The sequence below is a fragment of the Wyeomyia smithii genome, chromosome 2 (genome assembly GCF_029784165.1).
Source record: "Wyeomyia smithii strain HCP4-BCI-WySm-NY-G18 chromosome 2, ASM2978416v1, whole genome shotgun sequence".
NCBI lineage: Eukaryota > Metazoa > Arthropoda > Insecta > Diptera > Culicidae > Wyeomyia > Wyeomyia smithii.
This window is the reverse complement of record NC_073695.1, coordinates 108908468-108922475: the sequence shown is the minus strand read 5'-3', so window position 1 is coordinate 108922475 and position 14008 is coordinate 108908468.

Genomic DNA, 14008 nt, shown 5'->3' with positions numbered 1-14008 from the left:
AACGAATTCATAAGGGGCCATTCACATACCACGTGGACAGATTTTTGACGAAAACATTTATAAATAACTGTTTTGTTTGCAATGCTATGTTTTTAGCAGCTGGACAAATATTCAGTTGAACGCTCATTATATGTTTAAAACTTGTTTCTGAATAAATTTTCTCATTCGTGATCAGAATTCGGAAGAAGGCGCTAAAGATAATCGACCAAAAATGGTGAAAAAGTGATAAAAATCGAAGCAACGAGATGCGATGATTTACAGGTTGGAAGAAACAAAAGCACCTTTACACGGGTTAACACGTTTACTAGTGTGCGTAGGTGAAAAGTCACTTATCTGTATTGGATTTGACGTTTCTATGTTGTACTCGATGTTATAAATCATAGCACATTCCCTCGATTACAATGCACAATGGTCCAGAAATCAAATTTAGGGGGAAATTTGGGTCTAGAACTCTATAGCAACATTTAAAAGAAAAAATCACAGGAGGGTTGTGTGCAAAGCCACGACCGCAAGGTTGAAGTAGAATACTTTTACATAGCTCTACTTACCGGCTGTACATTAACCTACGGCCGGCGAATCGGTTCGCGCCGCTTTTCGCGTTTAGGCCGTTTACATACTGGCGCGTTCTGCGTTGCGGAGTCGGTTCGCCTTGCCGTAGATTAATGTACAGCGGTAAGTAGAGCTGTACATTAACCCGCGGCAAAGCGAACCGTCTCCGCAACGCAGAACGCGCCAGATGTAAACGGCCTTAGCCTGGCAGAGGCCTAATGCGCACGGCCAACACAATTGAAAGGTGTTTTCACATAGAAAATTAGACACGGCTTTACTGGAGTAAGTGTTGGCAAATGCATCAACCGCTAAGGTGGCAATCCACATACCACGTGGACAGATTTTTAACGATTTTGACCCCCCCGCTCCCCCTCCGTGGACAACAGCCCACATAATGTATGGACCGTGGACATTAGCCAACCACCCTCACCCAAAGCTGTCCACGTGGTATGTGGATGGCCCCTAACACCGCCGCTGTCGTACGAAAGCGCGTCGTTTCATGTGGGGAATAATATCCACAACGAAAAATGACGCGCGTCTAAGCACACTTGAACTGTTTCGCCGTGCCGCTTCCATTTACTTCCTTATAACATCGGCCTCATGGAAGTACCAGCTGCACCTACCGCTGAGGCTGTTACCATACTGCTACTGGTACCCAAATCTATTAACTCTTCAAATTAAGTGTTTTATTTGTCCTCAGAAGAACAATTGTTTAATTCCATATCGGATATTATGCAATCGCATCTCTGTAATATTACCGACAGCAATATTCTTCTGAACAAAATGATCCAACTTTTCCATTAGAGGAAGTGCCAGCTGATGTACGGCAAAAATCTCGCCCGATCGCTCGCGTTGGCGTTCAGCCTGGCAGAGGCCTGAGAGGTGGTGACCAACCACAGGGCAAGTGATTTGTTTAATTTGAAGGCAGCCACAGGCGCAACCCGCTGATATTGTCTGTTACTGCAGAGTGCTGATATCTGCTGCTCCTTCTGGCAACGTTGTGGAGGTCCATGCAGCTCACCTTCCGACTAATGAATGTAGCCAGTTTTCCCAGAAACATTCTTTTATAGCCGAAGGGTGCTACGTAATAGACCACGCCTTTCAGTTTAGTTTTACCATTTCCTAATGTTCTTTAAACGAATTATTCCACAATTCGCATTTGATTTTTGTATCCAGCGAATAAACACCGATGCTCTCACACACGCAACGGTTTTAACCCGTATCTTATTGCGGTTTGTAACATCAAGCGATTTCGTTTGCTCGCTGTTGAGTGTTGCATCATGTTGCAACTTGGCAGCTGGGAGACGACGAAATTCTGTTAATGCTGATTGATTGAATCGACCTTATATTAGCTCTGCATAGTAGAACTAACTGTCTTTGTGAATGCAGTCTAACAGGGCAGTTTGTTATTCAAAGTCGGTCATGCTGATCGCAGCCTTTGCACTGCCCCTACAGTGGGAGGTTTACTAAATAAAGTAAAAGTAAAAATTAGACAACTACAACAGATATTGATTGCGTCCCGCACAGAATGTCTACTTGTGTTAATGCCAGAAAATTATTACCCTTCAATTATTTATTTTTTTGCCTTGAAAATGGCATTTTGCGGTTCAAAATCGGTTGCTGATCACAACCTTTCAGCTGCCCTAACAGTGGGGAAATTGAGATACACGGACAACATGCCCTTTGGAAGCTATTTCACATTCAGTAAACTAGACGGATGCGACAAATTTAAATTGCTAGGATCCAACACAGAATCTTGCTTGCGTTGTCAAAAATTATTAATGGCTTGTTTGTTTGCCTTGAAAAAGGCATTTTGATTTCCAAAATTGGATTTCCTGATGGCAATCTTCATGCTACCCCAACACTGGGGGAATAATGGCAGTCTGGCGACACACGCTGAGAAAAACCGCGCTGCTCCTGAGACGTGGTGACCAACCACAGGGCTAATGCTGCTGCTAAGGAAGGACGACTGCTGTTGTCGCTATCCAGAACCATTATGAGCGGCTTCGGCTGAAACAGGCTCTTATATAGTCCAAATAGCATGTTTTCAATTGCAAGGTATATTATTCTGTCGACCGTGCTTGGGAAGCAATCATATAACGACCAATCAGAGGTCGAATTTTTCGTTTTGACAAGGCTTGACTATTTTCAATAGTACAATGGTGTGAATAATAAAATTACAATTATCTTCTTTTGGGAAGAATCTTAGAAGATTTTCCAATCTATTGCTGCAAGAACGAAGGAAATCCATCAGATACTAACCGATTTATTAGCATTTGAAATTGGACATATTTTTCACTTTTTTCGGTTTCAGATTTTCATTTCACATCCCTATGTCGCCGAACTTCCTGAGAGAAGTATTCTACTTCAAAACTTTCTTCTACAAAGTTGTTACATATGATAAAGCGCTTATTGAAAAAGTATCAAAAATCAGGGTAACCAGCATTTTCGATGCAATCAATGTTGTTCTACAATGTTATAGCTTCGTTAATTCCAAGTAACTTTGTAAAAAAAGTTTTTCTCTATCTTTGAAAACAACCGATTTATATTGAAAAAACACATTTTGCGCTCTAACTTTTTTATTTCAAGTTTCATCTCAAAACTCTCTTTGAACGACTTTTAGAGATTTTCAAGAGAAACTATTTGCAATGCTGATATCGTAAATGTCTCATTTTCTTTCAAAGTTATTGATATTTTTCATCAAAAAATATGCGTTTTTCATTTGTGTGTCATTCTTTTTGGGGCAAACATAAAAAATATCTCTTAGTCTCATTTTAAAGGGCATACTTGACTCTATAAATGGAAGAATTCTTAAAAATACGTTATTTTTTAAATTTGAGTAAAAAGCAAAGCCTTGGTGCTACATTCCGATTCGGAACTTGACCTTCTGTTCACTATACACAGACCTCGTACCCAATCGTTAAGTGTACAGGACAATTGCGGGGCTAGCGCTACGATCCTACTGACACTACCAGTCTCTCCCGAGGACTGGATTGTTAGGCCAGCGTCGTACCTCGAGACCAGCTGGGGGTATATATTTGAGTAAATTCAATTTAAAAACAAGACAAAAATTTCAATAATTTTAGACATTATGCATATAAAAGCACCCAGATTTATTTTTTGGTAGTTTTTCTTATAACTAGGAATAATTAACTTAAATTTGATCTAAAAAGATTGAAAATCGATCAACTGGTTCAAAAGTTATGAATTTTTAAAAAAATTAAATACATCTAACACAGTCGTTTTTGATGGTCACCCTATTTCGAAGTTGGTCATGCAAAGTGCTTCAATTGTGCTCAAAATGGCAGGGATGGATCTATGTTGAAAATAATCAAACCCGAATTGTTTCGTTGGGTTGTTAGGGGGACTAGCTCCGAAATAGGGTTACCATAAAAAACGACTATATTCGATGTATTATATTTCAAAAAATTCATAACTTTTGAACCAGTTGATCGATTTTCGATCTTTTTGGGTCGAATTAAAGTTTACTACTTCTAGTTATAAGAAAAACTACCAAAAATAAATCTGGGTGCTTTTATATGCATAATGTATGAATTTATTGAAATTTTCGTCTTCTTTTTAAATTGAATTTACTCAAATTTAAAAAATAACATATTTTTAAAAACTCCTCCTTTTATAGAGTCAGGCATACCCTTCAAAATGAGACCAAGGGATATTTTTCATGTTTGCCCCAAAAAGAATGACATACAAATGAAAAACGCATATTTTTTGAAGAAAAATATTAATAACTTTGAGTAAAATTAAGATATTTACGATATCAGCATTGCAAATTATTTCTCTTAAAAATCTCTAAAAGTCGTTCAAAGACAGTTTTGAGATAAAACATGAATTAAAAAAGTTAGAGCGCAAAATGTGTTTTTTCAATATAAATCGGTTGTTTTCGAAGATAGAGAAAAACTTTATTTTTTACAAAGTTATTTAAAATTACCGGAGCTATAACATTGTAGAACAACATTTTCTTCTATCTACAAAGATAAAAAAGTTAGATACTTGATTGCATCGAAAATGCTAGTCACCCTAACTTTTGATATTTTTTCAATAAGCGCTTTATCATATGTAACATCTTTGTAGAAGAAAGTTTTCTCTAAAATGTCGCTATAGAGCTCTTGACCCAAATTTCCCCCTAAATTCAGTTCCTGGCCCATTGTGCAATGTGACACCCGAAACAATGTTCAATGCTAAGAGATGGCGCTGTAGTGGTAGTGATAGTAAAATCGAAATTTCTACGTGCATTTTGCTTAATGACCGGAAAAACTGCTGTTAGTTACCTTGTTTTTGTACCATTCTGACTTTCTAGTAGTTACTTTTACTTTATACAATCTATTTTTATCAGAAAACTTGATTTTCCTGTACAACTTTATTGAGTCAATGGAGTCGTGTAAGAAAACCAAGATTTTTGATGAAAATAGATTTCATATAGCAAAAGTAAGTCCTATAAAGTTAAAATAATATAGAAAAAGGGTAACTAATAGCAGTTTTTCCGGTCATTAAGCAAAGTGCTCGTAGAAATTTCGATTTTACTACCACTACAGCGCCATCTCTTAGCATTGAACATTGTTTCGGGTGTCCCATTGGACTTGTCTTACCAATCAGTTCCAAGCCGTGGTGTGGCCCTTCCTGTACATACACTCCATTCCACTCAGTCTAGCAGTTCGCCAGCTCTACAGTCTGCGTAGGCTCCGTAGACTGTCTTCTACCTGATCGATCCACCTTACTCGCTGTGTAACTCTCCGTCTCGTCTCTGACGGATTGGTATCAAGAACCATCTTGGCTGTCGCTCAACATCCTCATGACATGCCCAGCCTACCGCAACCTGCCAATCTTAGCAGTGTGGACGATAGATGGCTTCCAAATCAGCTCCTGAAGTTCGTGGCTCCCCTTCTCCACGTTCTGTTCTCTGTTCTCCATCTGCAGTCCACTGAGGATGACACGCAACAATTTTCGCATGAAGCCCACAAGGGCACGTTGGTCCTCCACAAGCATAGAGGACTACCGGTCTGATCAGTGTCTTGTAGCGACGAGAGACTAACACCACTCGAGAGTGACGAGAGAGATGGCAGTGGAAGAGTATCTTATAGGCGGTGCTCAGTGGTCCTCTCTAGAGCAAATCACGGTCAAAACCTCAAACTCATTTTTTAACGATTGGTATTGATGAATTACGGTTTTCTTACACCGTTAAACTTATTTCAGATCAAAGTAAAGTTCATATTTGTAATATTTTCGTTTTTATAGATGGATTCTTTGTTATTTTGTCCATGTTGATGCTCTTTTCCCAAAGTTGCGGCAACCACTTGACCGATTTAGCTGCATCAACCGTCAAACGAACGGGTTTTTAGTCTTCTTGAACCCTATTGTTTGTTATTTGAAATATAATCATAAGCGATGACGTTAAAACCGAACTATTAAATTTGAAAGAAATCAACAAGCTCCGGTTTCTCCAAAATGCGCGCATGCATCATATTGCTGCTTTCAAGCACGTATTGCTTGAATCGGGTTTACGAAACCCATTACTTAAATATTGCCGATGTCTGAGTCCGATCAACAGAAAGCCCTCACGTAGCTCCAACAGTACTATATATATAGTACTCATTGCAAAAAAATCTGCCAATCGATGTGAAAACAGACACGCTGAGTGATGAATGGGCTTTTCGTAGCCTCGAGGAGCATTTTCCTGATAATGAGCTGATGAGGATTGACAAATATTTGAACCGGTTCTTTTTTTTCATGAAGACAGAGAGAGGGGAAGCTAAGTACCCATTGATATCGGTAATAGTGAAGGCAACGCTTTAACTTTCACATGGAAACGCTGATGTGGAACGTAATTTTTCAACCTCAGCTAGAATTTTGACTGACGACAGGGCATCCATGAGCGAGAGAACTCTCAACGCGCTCATGACCGTCAAAGAAGCTTTAAAAACTCACAACAATAAAGCTTATCTTGTACCCATTCCCAAAAGCTTACTACTAATGGTTCAAAAGGCGCACTAATCCTACACAATGCACAAGGAAGAAGAAAAAAAAGAAAAAAGAAGAATCTGAAACTGAAAAATTAAGACAAAAGGAGGAGGCAGAAGTAGGAAGCAAATTCTAGAACTTCACATCAATATACAAAAGAAGGAGGAGGAATTGAAAACTTTGCGAACTTTGAAAACGAGGAAGAAAAGAGGAAAACCGCAGATAAGTGCGTTATTACATATTTTGTTATGTTGCGGTCTTAATACATTCATTGAAGCGAATAATCGGTTGAAAAAAGGAATTGAGTCACAAGATATGGAAGAAGTAGAGCTCGCTCAAGCAATGCTTAGGGGCGTTTAAAATGTAAGGAAACAGCAGGCGTCACAAAAAAGCGCTGCCGATAAAATCCAGGATGCCATGGAAAAGAAGAAACAGCAGCTAATCACCAACTTTACGAAAAAAATCTAACCCTAACTTTATGAACAAATCTTCAAAAAAGCTGTGAAGATTCAACAAAAAGTATTACAAATTAATTCGATCGAAGGAACTTTTTCAATTTTCTCACTTGACGACAGCTCTAATCAAAAGACACTTCAGTGAGAGTGACAAACGTCAAAAAAAAGAGTGAGAGTGTCAAAAGTCAAAAACGTCAAATATTACCGTTTTGTTCTACCATCTTCGTTCAGGGGAACTTCGATTGCTCGTTGTAACAAATATATTTTCATTCTATCTGATGATTACATTTGATCTTAAATTAGATAATTTTTTCGATTTTGAGGTATTTTTTATTTATTTTTCAAGTCACATTTTTCAAGTTTTGAAGTCTGTTTTTTGTTACTTTTTTCAAGTATTGAAGTCATTTATTGGTAACTTTTTTCGCAGTTTTGGTCACTATTGTCACTTTTTTGACCAGGTTGACCACTTTCAGCCCTGCTTACGTAACATCAGTGAAGTTTAAATTTCAATTATTTCGGTAGTATTCAACTCCTCTTCGCACAAATGTTCAAACATATTTAATACAAGTAATGCAATTAACAACCGTATGTAGTTCTACGTCAACCTTGCGGTCGTAGCTTTGCATACAACCCTTGTGATTTTTTTAGTTTGTTGTTTGAACTTAATAAAAACTGATGTCTTGAAAGAAAACATGCTGGTGAAAGCAACAGTACCGTACAGTACAGGTAAAACAGAGTGCCGCTGGTTTATCAGTTCAACGGTTATAAGTTTTATTTTTATTTTTACAGTCGTCGTTCGATAACTGCAACATGTTTACATTGCAGTTATCGAATGCCGTTCGATAACTGCAACACTTGACACATACCAAAATTTAGAGGGGGGTCCGTCACTACCATTTTTGTTTTCAATGATGTCGATTTGTATTTTTTCAATAGAATAGTGACAAAAATAACAGAAAACAAAACTAGCCATGCTTTTCGATTAATCAATTGATCAATACGATATTTTAATTTCCTACGTAACTACTTCACATAACCAATATGTAGGCGTAGATAAAGTTCATCACGAGATGTTTCTGAACTCCATTCATGAACGAAATTTTGACAGAAAGCTTGGAACCGCTTACATAACGCAAGTAAAAGCAACACCAATGTCAGCAGGATCCGTGACACCTGTCAGTTCGTAAAATGATCTATTTAACGCTCGGTCACAAAATATTGTTTGTGATCTACTATGCACTTCCTCGCTGAGTAGTGAAAGCTAGCCAAACAAGGCACAAGGGATTTTTTTCTCTTATATTAATTATGGAAAGTAAACCACATAACATGTGGATTTTGCTTCATTGATTAATAGTGGAGATCTATTATCTGCCAACTAGAATAAAGAGACGACACGTAAACAAAATCGAAAAAAAAATCGACAGATATGAAAGAGTCTTTTTGAAATGTTTCTAAAGATTCAAATTTCCATTTTCGAATGCATTCAGAATCCCCCCACGAGATCTGTCACTTCAATGTCAAACATGACTTTGCTATCAGATTTGACGGATTGCGGTCCGATAACTGCAAAGTTGTTGCAGTTATCGGTCTTGCAGTTAAAAAGCGTTGCAGTTAAAAGTCTTGCAGTTATCGAACGGCGACTGTATTTCAATTATTTTTTGATTGCAATAAATGATCGTGGCCGGCATAATACCGAAACAGTGGATTACTAAAAATACAAATTTATAGAAGAGTAAGAGCCGGCAAATTTTTGTGACTTTCTGTCCATTTAATAAGATTAATTTGGACTCTTTCTTTAACATTTAATATTTTCAGATGATTTTGTTTTATTTTTACCTTAACAAATAATATATGTATATAACAAAGTGCGACCAAAAATGACTTTTTTCTGCCTTAGTTTCTATATATTTTTTTTTTGTGTATTTCGATGCAAGACCAAATTTCTCCGAGTTTGAACATATTTCAACTTAAGGGGCAACAATGGCGCCATTTTGAATTTTTAAGAAATCGGAAATTTTTATATTTTTTCGACGTCATTTTGTTTTAAGACCAAATGGTCGGCGTGCGACCAGACCGTACCAAGCGCCAAAAACATTATTTCGAGTAATCGGCTATCAAAGTTTAACCACTCCGTATGTTACCTGCAAGCTCCGGCAGAGAAATTTTGTTTTAATACCATTATAAACTGTTCAAATGATTTCATTTTTTTGCCAATTTTAACATTCAGTGGTGTTAAAAACTCAATTTTTAAATAAATGGCGCTTGGTTCGGTCTGGTCGCACACCGACCAAATATCAAAATTCTATGAGTTTGTCCACATATTAGCATCTCCTTACCCATCTTAAAAAAACGGATCCTCAATCGGACAAGAACTGAGCTTAAAACGGTGGTTCTACGAAACCGGTTTTGGCATGGTTTTACTATATTTCACAAAGTGAGATAATATCGAATACGTATGAGCATCAATGGTAATGTGCTAATATCTAGAAGCGGTAGTCAAATTATGTTTTATATCGAGTAAAAAAGTCTCAGGAATCGATTGGTTGGGGTCTGATCTACGTAAAATGTCAACAACATATCAACTTTGCCCCTATTACCCTACAATACTATAATAGGTTCACTCGACGTTAGATTAACTTATTTGAAATCTGTTTAATGTAATATCAAGATGTATCTATAAGTATTACTGACACTCTTGATATTACATTAAACGTATTTCCAATAAGTAATTTAACGTCGAGATAAACCTATTTTATTATTGTAGGGGAATTGGGGCAAAATCGACATGTTGCTGACATTCACGTAGATCAGACACCAACCAATCGATTTCTGAGACTTTTTATTCAACATAACATATAATTTAACTACCACTTTTAGATATTAGCGCATTACCATTAATGCTCAGTCATACTCGATATAATTTTGCTTTGTGAACTCGGTTTCGTAGAATCACCGTTTTGAGCACAGTTTTTATCCGATTTAGGATCTGTTTTTTTTTTTTTTTCAAAGTTAAGTAAGACGATGCTAATAGGTGGACGAACTCTTCGAATTTTTATATTTGGTCTTGAAATTTCCGGTTTCTCAAAAATTCAAAATAGCGCCATTGTTGTCCCTTAAGTTGAATTATATTCATACTCGGGGGAATTTGTTTTCGCATCAAACTTTATCAAAAAATCATGCATAGAAGCCAAGGCAAGAAAATGTTGCACTGTGTAAGCTGTCTTCGTAATACAGTGAATGTAACTGTTGGCAAAAAAAACAACATCGCTCGCTAGCCTGTAAAAAAACATTATAAAAACACTACAGCCCAAGTGCAAACAAAATTTTTTAGAGTGTTGTTAAAAATATATTTTAAAAGATTTTTGGGGAAAGCTGAGAGTAAAAATGCACAAGTCACTGAATAAACGAATAGTTTCTGTTTGCGGATTTTGTAACCTTTGTAACTAAAAATCCCTCTAATTACAATGTTTAGTCCCACATCACTATTTCATGCAACCCCTCTGCGGTATATCTTGAAAAATATATTTTAAATGCGGCGCTCGCGTCGCAAAAAATCTTCGTTGTTATTCGAAAAGGTTCATATATTGAAAGGTATTTATTCGAAGGTTTTAATCGTCTAGTCATCGTCTACGAATAGCAATTGTCATTTATCTTTGAAAAATATTGGTTACGACAATCAGCGGAACCAATTAAATTTCTTTTTCTCCGCAGCGCTCCGCGTTTGTCCGCGGAAAAACGAACAAACTTATTCAACATCAAAAAGTTTCGACGGCAGAAAGCTTAACACCAGAGCTTTTCATAGAGCCATCTCTTAACAATATGAAACTTCTGCTTGCTCAAAAGCTTATTGATTTTTGAGCAATAAGTGAGTCAAGTCGAAGTTTGTGTCAGTCTAAACTAGTGGTTTTTGTTCCTACATAATACTTAGGGTGAAAACGTCACATTTTGTATCTGAAAACTTGTTAAATATTATTTGATCGCCATAACCGGAGTTAGGAGCAACAACACAAAAAATTAAGCCGGTAAAACGAGATTCTATAACCTCCAAAATTCCTTCAAAACCAACTACGAAAATATTCCAAGCAAGAGCTATACACTAAGGTCGCTTTTTACGCGGTTTTTTTAACGCGGGTTCCGGAATTTATGCGGTATTTTTTTTTGGCGTGGATTTCGGTTTCCCTTTACTCGGAATGCAGAATTAACGCTGGATTTTTTTCACGCGGATTCCGGAATTTACGCGGTTTTCTTTTACGCGGCACGTATCCCCCGCGTAAGAAGCGACTTTAGTGTAATTTTGTAATATTATAATGTATTTTAAATAATTCCATATATTTTTTGTTAAGATCATGAGAACGCTCCCATTAAATAGAATAGAAAAAAAAAAGTTTTTATAAAAATTAGATTGTGGCGTTTCTTTGATGTACAAAATTCAAGATGTAGGCAAACCCGGCTATCAGAAGCAGGAGAGAAAGGAAAATTCAAATTTAACGTGAGGCTTCATGTCGCATTGAAAAATTACTTAATTTACGATATGTGCGTGAAAACTGCCTAATAAGAAATTATAAAAATAAGAAACCGTCCAACAATATATTCTGTAAAACTCGTTACTTGCGAAAAATTTGTACGATGTATCTAGTTACGAAAAAGACTAAAGAGGAAAATTTTCTAATAGTTTTGCTAATCTCAAAGTCTAAAAGTTTTGCTAATCTCAAAGTAAAATTTGAAATTGCCTCGACACTCTGAATAAACGATCTAAAACAAAAAAAATCTTGGAAACACACGCCGTAAAATCGTCCTTTCGTAAAAACACATATAAAAAATTGCGTACAAAGTGACTTTAGCGTACATCAGTTCCTAGAACCTTAAGCACTTGAACTCAACCAGCCGACATGAACGTAGCATAATGCTGTTTTATGAAGTTTTTAACAAAGTAACATCTAGATTTATAGATTGTTTAATTTAAATAACACAGATGCAATGCAGATTGTGAATCGGTTCAAACCGTCAAATGTTAAACAAAGTTTTTAGTATTGATCGAAATGAGTTTCACATCATTTCATTTCGTTGTTGGTTTATTGTAATGTAATGAATACATAACTATTTCTTAACATTCACGTAACAAATTGTGTGTTCTTAGGAGAAATATATCGAAATACTATTATTTACAAATATTTTAAATAGATATTACATTTCTTGCCATAAGTTTTGTAATTTAAACATTTTTTGTCGGAAACTCCCAACAAACAGTTTTGTTGCATAACGGCCTATTAAGCTATAGTTAAGCCGAAACCTGTTCAATATTAGCTCAATAAACTGTAAACCAACAAACATATTTGCTGGGCTGTTAATTTGGACAGGTGCATTTCAGCATAAGGTTGAAATGTTATCAATCAAGCTATGCGATACGAAAGCAAAGCAAAGCCTTGGTGCAACATTCCGATTTGGAACTCGACCGTCTATTTGTTAAACACAGACTTCGCAGCTAATTGTTTAGTGTACAGGACAATTGCGGGGCTGGCGCTACGATCCTACTGACACTAACAGTACCTCCCGAGCCGAGACTCGAACCCACGACAACTGGCTTTTTAGACCAGCATCGTACCTCGAGACCAACTGGGAGGTTTATGCTATGCGATACGATATTGTTTTTTGTTTTTAAATAGTTTATTTGACACGGCACGATACAATTTATGTTTAACTGAGCCAAGTACATTTTTTTTAAATTCTAAATTAGCAGGGAAAAGAGGGAGGCCTTTTCTTTATTCTCGCGGCCGACTACGAGCTAGTGGGGATTTAAGGTGAGAGGAGGGGAGTTACAATTTTGATTTCAACTATATTGAGTTATACGATTTATTTATTTGTACATGGCTAAGCAGTGATGTTCTATTTGAGCAGTTTGGACTGAGGTGTCTGCGTGAACATGAAGATGCCGAGTCTTCGTTTGGGTGTCTCCAGCTTAGTGTATCATCTTCTTTCAGCGTGTAGCGGGAATGGTAATCTAACAAATAGATAGAAGAGTTTCATATTTTAATACCAGCGTGTTTTATGAACACGTATAGCTGTGTCATGTACTGGAGATCACCGCTTCCCAGAATGTCTCTAACGGGTACGTTCGGTTGTTTTCCTCGGGCCCGAAGGGAATCTATAAGCTCAGACCTAACACCACAGTATTCGGTACACGACCAAACAACATGCTCGATGTCATGGTAGCCATCGCCACAAACGCAGTGATTACTGTCTACAAGCCCTATACGAAAGAGATGCGTGTTTAACGTATAGTGATTGGACATAAGTCTGGACATCACGCGAATGAAGTCCCGACCTACATCCAACCCCTTGAACCATGCTTTCGTCGATACCTTAGGAAAAATGGAATGTAGCCACCGTCCCAGTTCATCTGAGTTCCATGATGATTGCCAACTGTTGAGTGTTCTCTGACGCAAAATGCTATAAAATTCATCAAAAGCAATTGGTCTTTCATAAATATCGCCGTCAATAGCACCCACCTTAGCTAAAGAGTCAGCCTTTTCGTTACCCGGAATCGAGCAATGAGAAGGGACCCACGCTAAGGTAACCCGGTAATTTTTATCTGTTAAAGCACTTAAAAACCGCCGTATTTTCCCCACGAAATACGGGGTGTGCTTCACAGGCTTCATTGATCGCAGAGCCTCAATGGCACTGAGACTATCTGTGAAGATGAAGTAGTGGTCTATGGGTAGGGTTTCGATGATTCCAAGAGAGTACTGAATAGCAGCAAGTTCTGCGACGTACACGGAAGCAGGAGCATCGAGTTTGTAGGAGGCGGTAAAATTTTCGTGGAAAACACCGAAGCCAGTGGACTCATCTAGATTAGATCCGTCAGTGTAAAAGCTTTTATTATAACTAACATGTTTAAACTTATTGGAAAAAATCTTAGGGATCTCTTGGGGTCGCAATTGATCCGGGATACCAGAATACGATATTGTTTAATTATAACAGATCTAGATGTATAATCTTTATTTTAATCCCGGGTAGTAAGCATTGTTATA